General features: G+C 39.1%; 1 long non-coding RNA gene across 2 annotated transcripts in view; it reads left to right on the forward strand.

Moving 5' to 3' along the window:
* The first annotated feature begins 3,318 nt into the window (after nt 1–3,318).
* Nucleotides 3,319–19,726, forward strand: part of LOC133650852 (uncharacterized) — a 67,686-nt gene continuing 51,278 nt past the window's right edge. For both annotated transcript variants that reach the window (XR_009826323.1, XR_009826324.1), the window contains exons 1-2: nt 3,319–3,484; nt 11,567–11,722. This is a non-coding gene — a long non-coding RNA (uncharacterized LOC133650852). The remainder of the gene's footprint in view (nt 3,485–11,566; nt 11,723–19,726) is intronic.

Below are 19,726 nucleotides of genomic sequence, written 5' to 3' on the forward strand. Positions count from 1 at the left end.
CCAGGGTGTTCGAGGGTTACCGCCCCTAAGACCTTCTGGCCACAGCTCGCAGCTGCAGCTTTAGCAATAGAGGCTTTGAACATTGCCCATTCCTGTTCAATGTCCCTAACCTCCACAGGGATGGCAGAGCAGTCCCGTCGGAGGTGGGAGTTGAAGTCCCTCCGGACAGAGAACTCCTCCAAACGTTCCCAGTTTACCCTCACTACACGTTTGGGTTTGCCAGGTCTGTCCAGAGGTTCCCCCGTCATCTGACCCAACTCACCACCAGATGTTGATCAGTTGACAGTTCAGCCCCTCTCTTCACCCGAGTGTCCAAAACATATTACCTCAGATCAGCTGATGCGATTACAAAATCGATCATTGATCTTTGGCCTAGGGTGCTCTGGTACCAGGTTCACCTATGAGCATCCTTATGCTTGAACATGGTGTTTGTTATCACAAGTCCATGACTAGCACAGAAGTCAAATAACAATCCACCACTCAGATTCAGATCAGGGAGACCGTCCCTCCCAATCACGCCAGTCCAAGTATCACTGTCATTGCCCACATGCGCGTTGAAGTCCCCCAGCAAGACTATGGAATCCCCTGTCGCCGCCCCATACAGGACCCCATGCAAGGTATCCAAGAAGGCCGAATACTCTGAACTCTTGTTTGGTGCATACGCACAAACAACAGTCAGGGTTTTCCCCCCTCCAACCCTAAGGCGAAGGGAGGCGACCCTCTTGTCCACTGGGGTGAACTCCAACGTACAGGCACTCAGCCGGGGACTTGTGAGTATCCCCACACCCGCCTGGGCCCTCACACCCTGAGCAACTCCGGAAGTGAACAAGATCCATCCCTTGTCCAGGAGTGTGGTTTCAGAGACCCACCAGATCCAAACGGTAGCGCTCCACCTCCTGCACCAGCTCAGGCTCCTTTCCCACCAGCGTAGAGACGTTCCATGTCCCAAAAGTCAGCCTCTGCTGCCCCGAATTGGTCCGTTTGGAGCCTCCGCTTTCACTGCCATCCAATTGGCAGCGCACCCGGACTGATGCAAAGTGGAAAAGTGTTCAGTGGTCTGACGAGTCCACATTTCAAAATGTTTTTGGAAACTGTGGCCAACCGGACTTCCCCGTAGACAGCAAGAACTTGACTCAGTAAAACAAATACCGTGAGTATGGCTCCCTGCTCTTTGTGCACCGTTCTCATGGATAGGTTGGCTCTGCTAGAGGGCCGTGTCCGCCAGTTAGAGCAGAGTAATTTCGTAACTTTAGACGTTGTGGACACATCTGCTAGCGTTAGCTGTATCGAGCTAACTCGGCCAGTTTATAGCAGCCCTAAGCGGCCTATAAGCAACGGTGAACCGGTTTAGACGCATAATAGATTTAGCCCTTTCGCTAGTCCTACACCCCAGTCTATCGGGCACCACACTTTAGTCATCGGGGACTCCATCACCCAAAACATAAAGCTTAGCAAACCAGCCACAATTAAGTGGCTGACATTGAAGCTAATCTTAGGGAGCTAACTCGCAACAGGCCTAGTAAACACGTACGACCGGCTAATCGCACCACTAGTTATGCAAACATAGTTGTACACTTTGGCTCCAATGACACTAGGATGAGACAGTCAGAGATTACAAAGAGAAACATAGCTAGGACTTGTAATCTTGCTAGAAAGATGTCCAGGCATTGAGTAATTGTCTCTGGCCCCCTGCCTGTGAGAGGCAATGATGAGAGGTATAGCAGATTAGTCTCGCTTAACAAGTGGCTGGCTAGTTTTTGTAGACATCAGGGACTAACGTTTATTGATAATTGGCCCTCTTTCTGGGGCAAACTGGGCCTGCTGATGAGGGACGGCCTTCACCCTAACCAGGAAGGCGCCATCATCCTGCCTAGGAACATAGATTATTGTTTGAGTCACACTTGACTAACTACACTAGAGCAAGCCCGGTCACAGGCAATTACAGTGTCTGTTAGTCCGGGTGAAGAGTCAGTTAAGCTAGAACTAGCCAGCGCCAGGCTGGAAAATCCCTGCACACATAGCATTTCTCCTAGAATAATACACAACTCACATAATGTTTTTTCTGCAGTGACTGTGCCAGAGGTGGACATGCATTCTACTGAGGTGGCAAATGATGATGCGTTCAGTGTATCGCAGCACCAAGCAAACAATCTTAAACCTTATAAAATTCGAAGTTCTGACTCATTATCAACAAGCTAACAATAGCTATAATAACTGCTTTAGCAGCCGCAACATTAATGCTGCCACAGCGATGAGTCTTGCTGGCCTACTTACTGCCTTTGGTAATGGCACCATTCCCAAATTATGTGGGCTCTATTGATAACCTCACTAACAACTTTAACGACGCCCTGCGCGAAACCATTGATAGTATAGCACAGCTAAAGCTAAAAAGGGCACCTAAAAGGCATACCCCATGGTTTACAGAATAAACTAGAGTTCTTAAATTATCATGTAGAAAGCTGGAACGCAAATGGCGCGTGACTAAACTTGAGTTTTTCCATCAAGCATAGAGTGATATTATAATAATTTATAAACGCATGCTTACCTTAGCTAAAGCTAAATACTACTCAAATCCAGTGACGTGCGGTGAGGTTCATGGCTGGTGAGGCACTGACTTCATCGCAGTCAGATTTACAAACATATGAACCCTAAAGAGTATCTTATTCACCATTTGATTGGCAGCAGTTAATGGGTTATGTTTAAAAGCTCATACCAGCATTCTTCCCTGCTTGGCACTCAGCATCAAGGGTTGGAATTGGGGGTTAAATCACCAAAAATGATTCCCGGGCGCGTCGCCGCTGCTGCCCACTGCTCCCCTCACCTCCCAGGGGATGGGTCAAATGCAGAGGACACATTTCACCACACCTAGTGTGTGTGTGACATTCATTGGTACTTTAACTTAACTTTAACTTTACACATACAAACTGTCAGAGGTGTGGACTCGAGTCACATGACTTGGACTCGAGTCAGACTCGAGTCATGAATTTGATGACTTTAGACTCGACTTGACAAAATGTAAAGAGACTTGCAACTCGACTTAGACTTTAACATCAATGACTTGTGATTTCACTTGGACTTGAGGCTTTTGACTTGACATGACTTGCTACTTTCCCCAAACCCCAAAGCTTAAAAAGTTATTTGGGAGCGCTCCGTATCTTTCATTGTCTACGTCTGTGTCTATAAGCGTGTGTGCTGCTTGTCAGCTGGTGTGCTGTCAGTACAATAGCCAATCAAATTAGATCTACGTTGTTTTCATCACACAACTCTCATCCAATCAAATTGCAGGACAACCACCGAACATGAGTTGTCAAACAACGCGGAAGTGAGAAACAATTATGCCAAAGTTGGTTTCGTTCGGGTATAAAAACTACGACTTGGTCAACAAAAAACTAATTGCCGTATGCAAATCACGCAGTTCGAATATTACAGACGGAGACGCAACAACTTCCAACTTCGTTCGACATTTGAAGTTGCACAAAGAAGGGTAAGTTTTGAATGTAAGATAACGTTTATTGGCTAAGTAACATGACTTTTATTTGCTGTGTAGTTAAATCAGTGAGGCTGTAAACTCACTGCTAACGTTATAACCATAGACATCTTATAAGGGTACGCAGCATCGCGCGCTACTACCTATTGGCACAGACGAGACGCGGCACCGCCATCTTGGAGTGGTGATCCGCTCCACTCAGTGCAATTCATTTGGCAGGAGCAATGAACTGTCAGCGAATTTAATTCATTTTACCTCACTGAATACCACTGATTTTCACGCGGTTTTTTTTGTCAAACGTGTAGCTATGATAACGGACACATGCTTTGGCGTTTTTATTATTTATAGTTTGCTTAACAGTAATATAATATTCTTATACGCTATAAATGACCAGACGTCCGAGATCAAAACTGGGAATATAATCCCAGAGAAGGGGGAAAAAAACGGTCAGCTATTTTTAAGTTGAAGAAACAATATGATTAGGTTATATATACATGCGTATATCCTACATAAACAATGTATGAATACATTAGATATCTATATATCTTAGGGACCTATAGACTGCAGCAGCAGAGAGTTTATTCTGTCTTGACACTTTGTATTGATATTTTCTATTACATTCTTCCCTTAAATGATAATGTTTACAGTGATTGTTTTATATGTATTTTTTATGTATGTCGCTTTGGATAAAAGCATCTGCCAAATACTTAAACATAAACATATATAAACACCGGAAAGTCTTTATATCAGCTAAAACCACCAATCTGTTATACTGTTAGTATTTGAATATTGTTACTTGAAGACTTATTCCTGGTTACAATTATACTGTTAAGAAAGTATTGTCTTATATTTTGCCTAAAATGAGAATGCATCATAATCAGTGGCGGCTGGTGAATTTTGTTTTAGGTGGGGCTGAAAGTTTGTAAACCAAACCCCTGTAGGGGGGTCATCTCCCCCGGAAGATTTCTTTGTGATTTTCACATACAAATATTGAAGATCTTTGCTCCTTCTCAACTCTGTGGTTATATTATTTTCATAAAATACAACCAATAGTATGTTAATGTTTGTTTTTGCAAATGTGTTTATTCTGTAAAGGAATGAGTTAAATGTTTAAAATTGTTTAAACTATTAAAACGACTGGTTAATAGTGCTATTATGAATTACAATGTCAGCACTATTTTTTTCCCTGCAATTTCAAATGCACTTGTTTTAATAAATAAATACAGCGTTTTAAAAGCATACACAATCTGTGTAAAAATATTAGTCTGTGGTTAAAAGGACTTGAAAGGACTCGAAACTCAAAATGCAGGACTTGGGACTTGACTTGAGACTTTCTAGTCTTGACTTTGGACTTGACTCGGGACTTGCCTGTCTTGACTCGGGACTTGACTCGAGACTTGAGGGCAAAGACTTGAGACTTACTTGTGACTTGCAAAGCAATGACTTGGTCCCACCTCTGCAAACTGTAGCACACAAAAAAGCACATTTAATAAAAAAAACGTTATTATGGTCTAACCTTTATGTAATATATTGGGTTGGAGGCAATAACCAGGCGAGGTGATGAAGTACGTCTCTTTACCGTAGACTTCGGAACAGACTCAACACACTTGACGTCAGGTGCGCAACACCACGTAAATCGTTGGCCAACCAAAAAGTAACCCCAGTACGCTATAGCCAACATTAACCAGGAGATGGCAACAGACAAACAGATCACTCCCCTTTTAGAAATGTACAAGTTACTCAAAAGAAATAAACAACCCAACCAAAAAATGCAGCAGCTCAATAAGAAGCCAAAAAGTGCAAAAACAATAATGTTCGTGTTGGAGGAGTTGTGAATGAATGAAATATGAATCCGTGCTGCAGTCTGCAGGTGTACCTAATGTTGTGGCCCTGTCATTCACAACTCCTCCAACACGAACATTATTGTTTTTGCACTTTTTGGCTTCTTATTAAAAAACTTTTTAAAATAGATTCAATCTTGCACGTGGAAAGTTTAAGTGTGGGCTTTAGTTGATATAACACTCCCGTCAGGGGGTGCATTCTACGGCGGGAGTGCATTCTCTACCACCAGGAGGCGGGATTACTGCGAGCCTCACACAGTGCGTCTTCGCAGCAGTTTTATGATTGCTCAGCACAAGAAATACTTTACACACATACAGTTGTTGACAAAATACACCTTACATTATATACCTCAGCTAACTAAACTATGGAAATGTATAATATAGTTCATATAGCAATACGGTCTCACTGCACAGCAGGCCAGCAGTTAGCCGAGTCCGCAATCCATGTTGAGGCACAACTGAGTGACGTGCCTCAACTGGCTGCTGATCACCGCACCGTCTCTTCTCAGTATTTAAACGGCAAATGTGAAAATTCAGCGATTTTGAATAAAAATAATCTAAAACTGGTGAAGTTAAATGGAAAATAACTTTATAGTATAATCACTGGATACATATAACAATTAAATTTTTTTTTTTTCTTTTTACATTTTTTTTCTTTCCACGATGGCATGTGACCTGAGGTCACCTGCCTTTAGTGACTGCACGTCACTGCTCAAATCTCATCCGCCTCAACAAAAACAATCCTAAATATTTGTTCAGTACAGTAGCATCGCTAACCCAACAAGGGACTCCTCCTAGTAGCTCCACCCACTCGGCAGATGACTTTATGAATTTCTTTATAAGAAAATTTAACTCATTATAGAAAGGAGATTAAAGACAACGCGTCCAGCTACAACTGGGCTTTATTAACACAGATACGAATGTGTATACGACGGATATTGCCCTCCAAAATAGTCTCTCTCTTTTTGATGAAATAACATTAGAGGAACTACTACGGCGTGTAAATGGGACAAAACAAACAACATGTTTACTTTACCCACTTCCTTGGAAACTTATCAAGGAACTGTTTGTAATATTAGTGTCATAGAATTTCTGACCTCTTGACCTATATTTCTTGTCTTTTAAGAATGTCCGCTCATTTTCAATTCTCTTGTATTTTGTGCCATTGAATGGACCAGTTGTGGGACAAAAGTGAATATTAAGTCGTGCCAACCTGTCTACAGAATGTGTTGACTATCTAAAGGATTCGAGTTGTTATGGAACAGATAGGGAAAACAACAAGACATTGACGCATTTAGATAACAAACAATGACGCACAAGAGACATATAAAAAATGGCAGAAGACCGGAACTCTACAGTGATTTTGGCTTGTGTGTGTCTTGTTTACTCCGGAGTAACATGTGGTCTGTCTGCACGGCCAACTTAATTCAACCTGCACTTCTGATAATGGGTAAATAAATTTGTTGTACTAAACTACTTTTGTTGCCCGTTTAAGCTTCGGACAATCCACTACATTAGGACCATCAGTGCTAAATATTATAAACGTATCACTTTCCTCTGGCACTGTTCCCCTAGCATTAAAAAAAGGGGTTATTCATCCTCTGCTCAAAAGACCTAACCTTGATCATGACCTCATGGTAAACTACCGGCCCACCTTTCGTTTATTTCGAAAATCCTCGAAAAAATTGTTGCACAGCAGCTAAATGAACACTTAGCGTCTAACAATCTCTGTGAACCCTTTCAATCCGGTTTCAGGGCAAATCATTCTACGGAGACAGCCCTCGCAAAAATGACTAATGATCTATTGCTAACGATGGATTCTGATGCGTCATCTATAATGCTGCTTCTTGATCTTAGCGCTGCTTTCAATACCGTTGATCAACATATTTTATTAAAGTTAAAGTACCTGTGATTGTCACACACACACTAGGTGTTGCTGAAATTATTCTCTGCATTTGACCCCTCACCCTTGATCACCCCCTGGGAGGTGAGGGGAGCAGTGAGCGGCAGCGGTGGCCGCACCCAGGAATCATTTTTGGTGATTTAACCCCCAATTCAAACCATTGATGCTAAGTGGCTAGCAGGGAGGTAATGGGTCCCATTTTTATAGTATTTGGTATGACTCGGCCGGGGTTTGAACTCACAACCTACCGCTCTCAGGGCTCACACTCTAACCACTAGGCCACTGAGTATTAGAGCGTATCAAAACATGTATTGGTATGTCAGACTTAGCCTTGTCTCGGTTTAACTCCTATCTTACTGACAGGATGCAGTGCGTCTCCCATAACAATGTGACCTCGGAGTATGTTAAGGTCCCCACATCTGCGGTCCCCTCCAAGGTTTCTCATTGTTGTCCCATTGGGTTGAGTTTTTTCCTGCCCTGATGTGAAATCTGAGCCGAGGATGTCATTGTGGCTTGTGCAGCCCTTTGAGAGACTCTTGATTTAGGGCTATGTAAGTAAACATTGATTGATTGAATGTTTTTATTATCACTCCTAAAATCCAAACCTGCATTCTTGTAGGATTCAAATTTCCTGGGGGTAAGAGCCATCACTCTCTGGAGAGTTTGTGATGGACATGTGCACTTTTGAAGCTATCTAAGGGCATATTTCCTTAGTAGAATAATCCTCTAAAGGATTCTGTGACCAAATACAAACACATGTTAGTTCACGATCATATAAGAAAATGGTACATTGTATAATTTACCTCAGCAGCATCGTCATTTTTTTTTTTTAGCAGAACAAATCTGTATGTGGTCTTCATTGAAGGAAAGATGGCAAGCAATAAAACGGTCCCCTCTATACGTAAGTTTTCATGTTTGAAAACACCCTGTTATATATTTTTTAACTTCAACTACGGCTGAACTTGCAGTAACGCTGGTCCTGTGGAATAGTGGCGCCATTATTCCTGTCCAGAGTTGTAAGTAACTTGCAAGAAAGTGGATGTTATCGTGAACCGCATCAGCCATGGCATGTGACCTGCGCTCCTCACATATTTCAGTTACCCACTGTCGGAACTAAAGTTTGGATCTGAGCACATGCATCGACTTGTTCCTGTTCTTCACCCTTGTCATCTGGAATGGTGACACATTCTTGTGCAATTTGTGCTCTCAGGTATTTCTTGCATCTTTCTGATGAGAAAGGGACTCTGGCTTCAATAGCGATAGCGCATAATAATTATTTTGCATGCTGTGATTTAAGAAGCTGTGCCAAAGACCTTATAAAAAAACAGCTTTAATCCTATGTGGGGTTTTTTCTTCAGGCAGTCCCAGTTGCAGATCATCTTGATGTCGTGTGCAACATCAACCCTGACAAAACAAGGTGGTAGTTGTTTACCAAGTGAAATGTTAAAGCTTTCACTTTTCAGGTCAGGATAAGGAGAAAAAAACTTCACAAGAGCTCCTAGAATGGCCAGAGAAAAATCACTCACCACGTCTTTTGGGACAGGTACACCTCCACGAATCCATTCGGTCAGCCAATGTGCGATACCCCACTGGGAGACTGATGTGCTGTGTCAGAACACCCTGATACAGGACAATATGAGCCATTTGTCAGTTTTCCTACAACTGAACCACTTGCATCAAAACATACTGTCTGGTGAGTTTTCTTTATGAAAGTGAGGTGAATTATACCGTGTACCATTTTCTTATATGATCGTGAACTAGCATGTGTTTGTATTCGGTCACAGAATCCTTTAGAGGATAATTCTACTAAGGAAAAATGCCCTTAGATAGCTTCAAAAGTGCACATGACCATCACAAGCTCTCTAAAGAGTGGTGGGGGTTGCTTCCAGGAAATTGGAATCTTACAGGAATGCAGGTTTGGATTTTAGGAGGAAGTGTAAAGACAATGGAAACATCTGGTAGGAAGCCCTCACAAGTAGGAGTAGAGGATAGGGGTCGGAGGTCACTAGACTCAAACCGATCACTGGAAATAGGTTGACTGACCAACCCCAAGGCTAGAACAACAAAGAGTAACTGTCTTCGTGTAAAAGGTATTTAAGGACAGTTGTCCAAGAAGACAGCAGAAGAGTAATTTAGGCCAAATTTTTTTCTCCTGAAAACTGCATCTCCAGTCTGTGGCTCGCTGAAAAAAAAAAAGCTTTTTGTTCGACGATTCCTCGTTGGCGTCTTCTTGGCTCATCACCCATCACACGACCAACAAATGTCTTGTACACATGCATTTTTGTTTGACTCCAGTAGTGACAGAAAAATGTGTCCATCCAATGTCACTAATGCTACCACTGTGAGGTGAACCATATTTTAACAGCTGCAAGGAATAAATACGATATCTGTCACCTAATTCCAAGTCATTCCTTTCTTGTTTTGCTTTGTGCAGTGTGGCAAAATTGCGTAGATGAGTTGGCTCTGGATCTCCAAAGTCCATAAGCGTGTGTGCCTGTGATGCCCTCCAGACATTGGGTTACATCCTGCCCTCGCACAGTTCTATGGAAACCTGCACACGCAAGTCTCCAGACAAAAACGCTTTGAACAGCCAGTGTGCAGCATTTGAACGCCATTGGGCTGTTAATTTCAGGCTATCTGTCACATGTTAAATGGACATGACCGTGACACTCCTTGCAGTAGCCTTTCATGTCAATGTCATTTCAAGACCTTGGCTCTTTTAAAAACAAATGTACAGAAACTTTCACTGCCTTGCAATTGTGCTCATTAATAACATGAGTCCAGGTTCCAGGCTTCAAAATGTTATATTCCCTTTTTTGCTTAGTACTGTTTGTCTTTGATGTGTATTTCTGGTCTTGTCACTTCCTCCCGGGCAGAAGGGCGACACCGCAGTGCGGCTGGATCAAAAGACACGTCGGGACGCTTTGCTGATCAAAAAGTTGCTTTATTACAAGCGAGCATCATTATACAGGACTGCAGTACCTAGAGGAGGTCAAGTCCAAAAAAATTAGGCACTCCTAACTTGGAGGAGCCGAACCACTGTCTTATATTCCTTCTTTCTCTGTCTGGGGTGTGTTAATTTGGGAGAGTACAACCTGACCATGTAAGGCGATGTTCGTGTGTAAGTGACTGGGAAGACAAGATGTATACCATAACTTGTAGGTTACCGTTAAGATAAACATAGACTGGTAGAGCTATAATTTTTGCATTCCGAAGCCTGGTTTTAATACTTCTTCTCGTGTCCACATTGTCCACATGCGGATATCCAAATAAGGCTCCTTATTGTATTATGGGCTCAAACACTATTTACTTAAACCTGGTGGTTCGCTTTCTCCAAGTTGACTATAAACATTCACCATATGTAGAACATAATATGAGTTAATTAATTCACTTCATCTTTGTATTCAACCTTTTCTGAAATGTATCGGACCCATTTTCAAAAGGAACATCAAGATGAAAGGCTTGATGATTTGGTCCGTCAGAAGAAGAAGCTGAAGAATCTGTGTCATCAGTAGTCGCAGGATCATTTGTGTGATGACTAAAGCCTATTGCTGACAAAATGTTGTGTCTGTTTAATTTAAGAAAAGTATACAGGGCCTTCGCAGCGATGCATTATTCCAACTGCTCACTAAGCACTGTCCGTATACTGGAATGTTGCCATTTTGGAGTATGGCCTCTTGATGTGCAGAGAACTGAAAAGACGAAATCCCTGTCTCCTGCTGATCTTAGGGGCATCTCGTTTTAAGAAGAAATACTGCATTTTCCAGACCATAGGGCGCACCGGATTATAAATCGCACTGCCGATGAGCTAGTCTAGTCAAGTCTATTTTCATACAAAAGGCGCACCGGATTATAAGGCGCATTAAAAGGCTCATATTATTATAATTTTTTTATAAATTGAAAACACTTCCTTGTGGTCTACATAACATGTGATGGTGGTTCTTTGGTCAAAATGTTGCATAGATTATGTTTTACAGATCATCTTTAAGCCACTTTCTGACAGTCGCTTCAGGATGCGCCGTTTTGTGATCTGTCTTATTTACGTGGCTCACCTTCGGCAGCGTCTTTTCTTCGACATCTTTATTGTAGCGGTGTAGCGTGCAAGGACGGGAGTGGAAGATGTGTCAAAAGATAGAGCTAAGTGTTTTAATGACATTAGGGGTTTACTTAAATCTATAACGGAGCAGCAGCTCCTCATCCGCCGGAAATGTGTCCCGTGATACTCTAATAACTAAGGTTCCTTGGGTGAAAACTCACTATACCAGTATGTTTTAGCGCTTTCATGGTGAGTTTACTGACAGATATAAGTAAGAACTTTACACTACTTTATTTTAGAAATGGCAACAGCGGAGGATGAATGTCCCATAACAAGAAGATAGAGAAAAAGAAGAAGCTTATCGACTACGGTGTCGGAATGGACTACAAAGGCGGACGCGCGCAAATTTTCAGGACTGATGCAGATCCCAAAAACAGATCAGCAGGTACCAGAAGGTAAGAAAAGTTGCTTTTGCATAACATTGCGAAACAAAACGCCAGATAATATGTCTTACCATGTACACACATCATAATAATACTCGTAGGTTGAAGCACAGTACAATCCATAAAGCGGTGCGGCTTCATAGCTTACCAAAGTCATATTAAAACATTTTGATAGATTTTTGAGTGCCTTGTGTAATGTTCTATATTTTCAATGGAACGTATAACATTTTGGTGTTGTTTACTTGAGTCATATTGCAGTCTACACATATCTCTTATGTGTGACTGCCAACTACTGGTCACACTTATCATTACACCATGTACCAAATAAAATAGCTTTGAGATCGGTAAGCACAACCAAAATTATTCCGTACATTAGGCGCAAAGGGTTACAAGGCGCACTTTCGAGTTTTGAGAAATTGAAAGAATTATAAGTGCGCCTTATAGTCGTAAAAATACGGTACATACAATTAGCATTAATTACTTTATTTCTGCAATATTTTTTACGACCAATTAAAGTGCTCGACCCAACATGGGGCCTTGATCAAATCATTAGAAAGGTGATATAGGTATCTGCAAACCTTACAGTAAATGCAAATGCAATGCAAGTTGGAAAACACTTACATACTACACAGTGTTTCCCACACATTCATTTATTTGTGGCGGCCCGCCACGAAAGAATTAAGGCCGCAACAAATTTTTTTAATTTTTTTGTCCTGTCCAGCTTCTCAGGCAAATCATATAGTTGATGTAGATGCCCATGGCGGCTGTTCAGATTTACTTTACAAAAGAGAAGTGCAGGATCAAAATTTTTGGAGCTCTTTGTTCAGTGGATCAGATGTTTGATGAAGCTTTGTGTCTATCTACCACCACTACTGTTTTCTGTTTATTTGTTACTGACTGTGGCAGGACACCTCTGCCTCTGTTTCACTTTATGTTGCTGGTAAATACAACTCAGTAACAAGCAGAGAAAGAATAATCAACCATGGATGACAAAAGGATTAAAAAATGCTTGTAAGAAGAAGAATACACTATATAGAGAATTTATAGCACAAAGAACTATAGAGGCAGAAATTAAGTACAAAAAGTATAAAAACAAGTTAACAGACATACTACGATCATGTAGAAAAGAATATTACAGTGAATTATTGGACAGGAACAAAAATAATATGAGAGCAACATGGGGCATCCTCAATAGCATTATAAAAAATGGAACTAAGAGGGACTACCCTCAATACTTCTTAGATGAAAATAAAAAAAATGACAACATAAAGGAAGTAGTTGAAAGCTTCAATAATTATTTTGTAAATATTGGACCAAAATTGGAAGAAAGGATTCCAGACCCAGTTCCAATTGAGGACTATAATGATACCATAGAGCGAAATCCCAACTCCATGTTCCTCAGTAATGTGACACAGGAGGAAATAGTTACAATCGTGAAAAAATTTAAATCTATGACTTCAACTGATTGTAACGGAATTGATATGGAAACGATAAAAAAGGTTATTGAAGAGATCTCAGGACCATTAATGTATATTAGTAACCTATCATTTCAAACAGGTACATTTCCAAACAAAATGAAAATAGCTAAAGTTGCACCAATTTATAAGACTGGAGATAAACATCAATTTACAAATTATAGACCTGTTTCTCTACTTCCACAATTTTCTAAAATCATTGAAAAACTGTTTAATAACAGATTAGAAAGTTTCATAAATAAAAATAGAATACTCGAAGAGAACCAATATGGATACAGAGCTAATGTTTCAACTTCAATGGCTTTAATTGAAATTACAGAAGAAATTACCAATGCAATAGATAGTAAAAAATGTGCAGCAGCGGTTTTTATGGATCTAACTAAAGCATTTGACACAATTAATCACAATATTTTAATCAAAAAACTAGAACGATATGGCATCAGAGGGTTAGTCTTAAACTGGATAAGAAGTTATCTAACGAACAGGAAACAATACGTGAAGCTAGGCGAACACACGTCTACAACGCTAAATATATCCTGTGGTGTACCTCAGGGATCAATACTAGGACCTAAATTATTCAATCTCTATATAAATGACATTTGTAAAGTTACAAAAGATTTAAAGTTAGTATTATTTGCGGATGATACAACAGCGTTTTGTTCAGGAGAGAACACACAGGAGATAATACAAATAATAACAGAAGAAATTAACAAATTAAAAAGATGGTTTGACAAAAACAGACTATCGTTGAATCTTAGTAAAACTAAAATAATGCTATTTGGTAACAGTAGAAGAGAAAGTCAAACACAAATACAAATAGACGGAATAGAAATTGAAAGAGTAAACGAAACCAAATTACTAGGTATAATGATTGATGATAAATTGAACTGGAAATCTCACGTAAAAAATATACAACATAAAGTTGCAAGAAACACGTCAATAATGAATAAAGCAAAACATGTTCTAGACCAAAAATCCCTTCATATTCTCTACTGCTCACTGGTGTTACCATATCTGAGCTACTGTGTAGAAATATGGGGAAATAATTACAAAAGTACACTTCATTCATTAACGGTGTTACAAAAAAGATCAGTTAGAATAATACATAATGTTGGATATAGAGAACATACAAACCCTTTATTTATTGAATCAAAAATACTGAAATTCCACGACATAGTGAATTTGCAAACAGCTAAAATTATGCACAAAGCAAACTATAACCTGCTACCCAAGAATATACAACAATTCTTCTCAAAAAAAGAGGAGAAATATAATCTTAGAGAAAAACGTAATTTAAAACATTTGTTTGCACGTACAACACTTAAGACCTTCCGTATATCAATATGTGGAATTCAATTATGGAATGGATTAAGCAAAGCAATCAAACAATGTACTAATATGATACACTTCAAGAAACTCTTCAAACTTAAAGTGTTTACAAAGTACAATGAAGAAGAACCATGACAAACATTCTCAATTTATTTCATCCATCCATTCATTCAATCTTAAAGTAATCTTACTTATCTCATCATATGAAATATGACTTACTTCACCAATTATTATTATTAAATTCTTACTATTATTTATTTATTTATTTTTATTGTAATTACTTATGGAGTTTATTGTGAAAAAATTGTGAACAGGAAGTGAACAAAAAGTTTTGCAACTGTTATGTAAAGAAAAGGGGTAGGATTAAATAAGCTCTGCTTCTTCCTACTCCTTTTCGAACATGTTGAAAAGAAACTGGAAATTGTGATGTATCATGTTGTATGCTTGCATGTTCGAAATAAACTCAAACTCAAACTCAAACTCAAACTCAAAATAATATGGTTGTAGTAGTAGGCTAAAGTTAAATTATTTAGTATGCACTAATTAAAGGGGCAGAGCTTCAAGAGACATTTTAGCTTTTATATTTTAATAAGATGTATTTTTTGTAAGAACCACAATTGATAAATATATTTCAGTGAATAACTTATTGTTCAAATCTGTATATAAATATGTACATAAAGTGTTGTAATTATATTGTAAAATGGATGGATGGATGGACGTTTAAAGCAAAACTGTTATTATTAATTAGTAAGTATACATTTTTTTAGAGAAAATCATATCATTGTAGTAAATTATGCAAATTATTCGATGATGTCATGGTGACCACGCCCTTGGCCACGCCCCCACCGCCACAGGTATCTTGGCAGTTTATGGGAAACACTGCTACATTACATGCATAACCCATTTTAATTCCTTTGCAAATTAACTTGTATTTAAGTCTGTTGAGTTCATTTGTAATCTCCATTTATAAAATAAAAAAACCATGACCAAAAGATACACAGACCATATTGTATATTTGAGCAGAGATAAGCGGCTGGATAGGTGGATTCACTATTATTACATCACCCTGACATACTCCATCCCCAAAACTGAGTGTCTAAAAATACAATTATTTTTGTTATATATATATATATATATATATATATATATATATATATATATATATATATATATATATATATATATATATATATATATATATATATATATATATTTTGCATTCTATTTAAGTTACTTTATTGAGTTTACAACCCCCTGGCGCTGATTTGTACTGTTTTTGTACTTATTTTGATTATTATTATTTCTCGATTGGTGGCACAGGGGTTAGTGCATGTGCCTCACAATACGAAGGTTCTGAGTAGTCCTGAGTTCAATCCCGGGCTCGGGATCTTTCTGTGTGGAGTTTGCATGTTCTCCCCGTGACTGCGTGGGTTCCCTCCGGGTACTCCGGCTTCCTCTCACCTCCAAACACATGCACCTGGGGATAGGTTGATTGGCAATACTAAATTGGCCCCAGTGTGTGAATGTGAGTGTGAATGTTGTCTGTCTATCCGTGTTGGCCCTGTGATGAGGAGGCGACTTGTCCAGGGTGTACTCCGCCTTCCGCCCGAATGCAGCTGAGATAGGCTCTAGCACCCCCCTGCCACCCCAAAAGGGACAAGCGGTAGAAAATGGATGGGATGGAGTTAAGTTGAGACTAATTACCTTGCATTTCTGCATTAGTGCTTTGTATACAACATTCAGCTTTGTATACAACTTAAGTGTTTAAACACGCTTACATTGGCCAAAGGTGTCATTTTGAGGGTCGTATTTACAGAGCTGGTAAAGTAAAACTTGCAAAAGCTGCGTTACAACTTTCAATTCCACAGGCGTACCGACCCCCACAGGCAGTGAAGCGTAATTCATGATGCTTATTTGAAACGTAATAACTCATAAATTATAGCAACACAATCGATAGTTTCAATGGCACACAGCAACAAAAACATGGCACAAACAAATGGGACTGTTTTGTTATTGTTTGGACCACAAATTAGACTGTTTTGGTCGAAAACCTAGAATTCCGGCGCGCTCGTGACGTCACATCCTAAATTGTCAATGTTAATAATTCATAAAGTATAGCAGAAAAATTTATGATTTCGAGTGCGCAAATATACCACAAACAATTGAGACCGTTGTGTTATTATTTAGACCACAAATTAGACTGTTTTGTCCGAAAATGGAGAATTCTGGTTCGTCGATGACGTCACTTCCTAAATAGTTAATCGTTAACATTTCATAAACTGTAGCAGCACAATCGATCATTTCAACTTCACAGACGTAGCACAAACAAATGAGACTATTTTGGCTTAATTTGAGATTATTTTGGCCGAGTTTGATGATGTTCACGATGATGTCACTTGTGGAACTTTTAGACGTTAATATCTCGAAAACGAAAGCACCCCCAATCAATAATTTTTGCTGCAAAAACGCAGCACAAACGAATGGGAATATCCTGGTTTCATTTGGAGGAAGTGGGGGGCTGGGTTACCTTGGTTTGACCTATAAAAAAATATTTAATAACTCAAAAAACACGAGCAACACAAACAACCAGTTCAACTGCACAAACCAGCACACACGATTGGGGAGGTTTTGTATGTAATAACAACTTAATTGCATGTTAATAACATAAAAAACATAAAACGTTAATAACTTATAAACTATAATAACTAGACAAAACATTTTTGCAGCACAAACGAATGAAACTATTTTGGCTTAATTTGGACTGGGTGACTTTGATTGACCTATAAAATAATCTTTAATAACTCGGAAACTAAAGCAGCACAAATGACCATTTCAAATGCACAAACCAGCACAAACGTAGCACAAACTAATGAGACTATTTCAACAGAGTTTTGCGGGGGGCTAAGGCCAACTTCACACAGGTAGAGAGTCTCTAGTAGGGATGTGCGTATCGATCCTGTGGTATCGATATTTCGATACTCACACGCTACTCATTTGGCATCACTTTTCTGAAAAAAGTATCGATATAAACCAAAAAACGGCGTGTGGTGGGTGCAAGCTTCACTTTCAGATGTTTTTGATGACTTACTTAACTTACTATGTGCTGGGACACCCCTGTACTTGGCAGAGTATAGAGCTGGCCCAGTCACGTGACAGGAGACAGCGAATGAGCGTCGTCAACGTGCAACACACACACAGCCAGCCGACAGCGATGCAGCCAGGCATATCCAGTGTTGTCCAATTGTTGACTTAAAACAGGCATTGTTTTTTGTTTTTTTAGTAATGTTTACTGAATATTTTTGTTTAAATGATTATCCTGAATTCAAATAATTTCCACACAGGGGAATTTACTGTTAGTTGAAAATTGTTTGAGTATTTAAAACAAGATAAGAAAGAGATACAATTTGGAAATTCTTCATCTTTGCATTACAGTTTTATTTTTTTCCAAGAAAATCTTGAATATATGATTGAATGTGATTTTGGTTTTAATCTGTAACATGATTTCTTACATTTCGAAAACATTAGCCTATTTCATATTTCATTAATTGCTAATTATATCACAAACTTTAAAAAATAACTGCAGCTTCTTGCAATTCGGATTTGACTGTTAATTGGAAAGCCCTAATATTTAATTATTATTATATATAATATATAGCTATTATTATATATAATATTTAATTTATTTTTCATATTTATGTTATTTATTTTAATTTTACTTTTATTATAAATTGACAATAATAAATGTGGTATAAATGGTCTGTATTTGCCTTGTGATTTGTCTTAAATAATAACAATAGTAATAATATTTTTGACTGACAAAAAATTGCCAATAAGAAATTATTGGTATCGGTATCGGTGAAAATGCAAGAAAAAGTATCGGTATATTATCGAATCCTAAAAGTGTGGTATCGCCCATCCCTACGACCGGTTGACCGGCAAGATGGCGGCGTAACACAAAGTCACGTGATAAAACCACGTGACTGCAAAGCCTCTATATAGAGATACGTGTAAAACAAACAAAATGTTTCCAACACTGGGCAGTTTGTGATTTTTTTCTTCTTAAACCACTGCGTCCCCTGTTGAGTCGGAGTGTACAACTCTCTAGAAAAAAAAAAAGCTTTTCGCATTCCTGACTTCGTGGTTTTAATTCATACTAAACTTGCAGCAGCCAATGTCATCATGCCAGATCTTCGAGTGCCGTGAATGTCAACCAAGTAACGAAAGTGACGTCGTAGTGAAAGTTGATGATCAGTAATTTTTAGGTCTACTTTTTTTAATGCCTCGCGACCGAGTGACACACCCTCACCAATCGACCGGCACACCTGATGTACACAAACAGCTGCGTCACAGGCCACACAACTACGGTGCGTTCATGGACGGCCGCAATTAGTAGGCCAAAACAGCGCTCGGCAAGTACTCTCATCAGTGAAGCATGAACACAAACATTTAAACAGTGGGCTTTCTAACAATTAGGAAGGTTGGTGCCATGTTTGTCCTACAGAAACCATATTAAAACAAAAAATATGTTTTTCCCCATCTTTTTCCATTTTAATAAATTTTTGAAATAGCTCCAGGGAGCCACTACGGTGGCGCTGAAGAGCCGCGGGTGGCCGACCCCTGCTCTTGTCAAACAGCACAATTTAATCCACCCAGTTTGCTGATGTGTTGTCCACACAATTATGCAACAACTCATCTTTGATTTTGATTTTTTTTTTTAAAACCTGTTACACCATCTGCTGTAGCAGCGGCCGCTATGACAGCATGGGAACATCCAGGCTCTCTTAAAGCCATTAAAAAGCTTATATATATATATATATATATATATATATATATATATATATATATATATATATATATATATATATATATATATATATTAGTGCACTTGTTGGTTTGCATGAAGTTTTTGCCAATCTTACAAGTTCTAACTCTAACAGAAGTTTCCCTTTCTAGCAGAGTCATTACTTGCATCCAATAGAGTTCCTGAAAATAATTCTAAACTTTTTTTTACACCCGTAATAAGCATTACATTGTTAACGTCCCCTTGTCATAGTTCAAACATGTTAATGTCTCACTTTTCTGGAATTGGGATTTTCTATCAAACATCATTGCAGACATAATCCATGCCCATCAAATGCTTTGGCCCACTTTTTCCCATTGGCTGCATCCTAAACCCCTTTATTCTTGCTTCCCAATTAGACGGGAGGGAAAT

This window comes from Entelurus aequoreus, linkage group LG05 (assembly GCF_033978785.1).
Source record: "Entelurus aequoreus isolate RoL-2023_Sb linkage group LG05, RoL_Eaeq_v1.1, whole genome shotgun sequence".
Taxonomy (NCBI): domain Eukaryota; kingdom Metazoa; phylum Chordata; class Actinopteri; order Syngnathiformes; family Syngnathidae; genus Entelurus; species Entelurus aequoreus.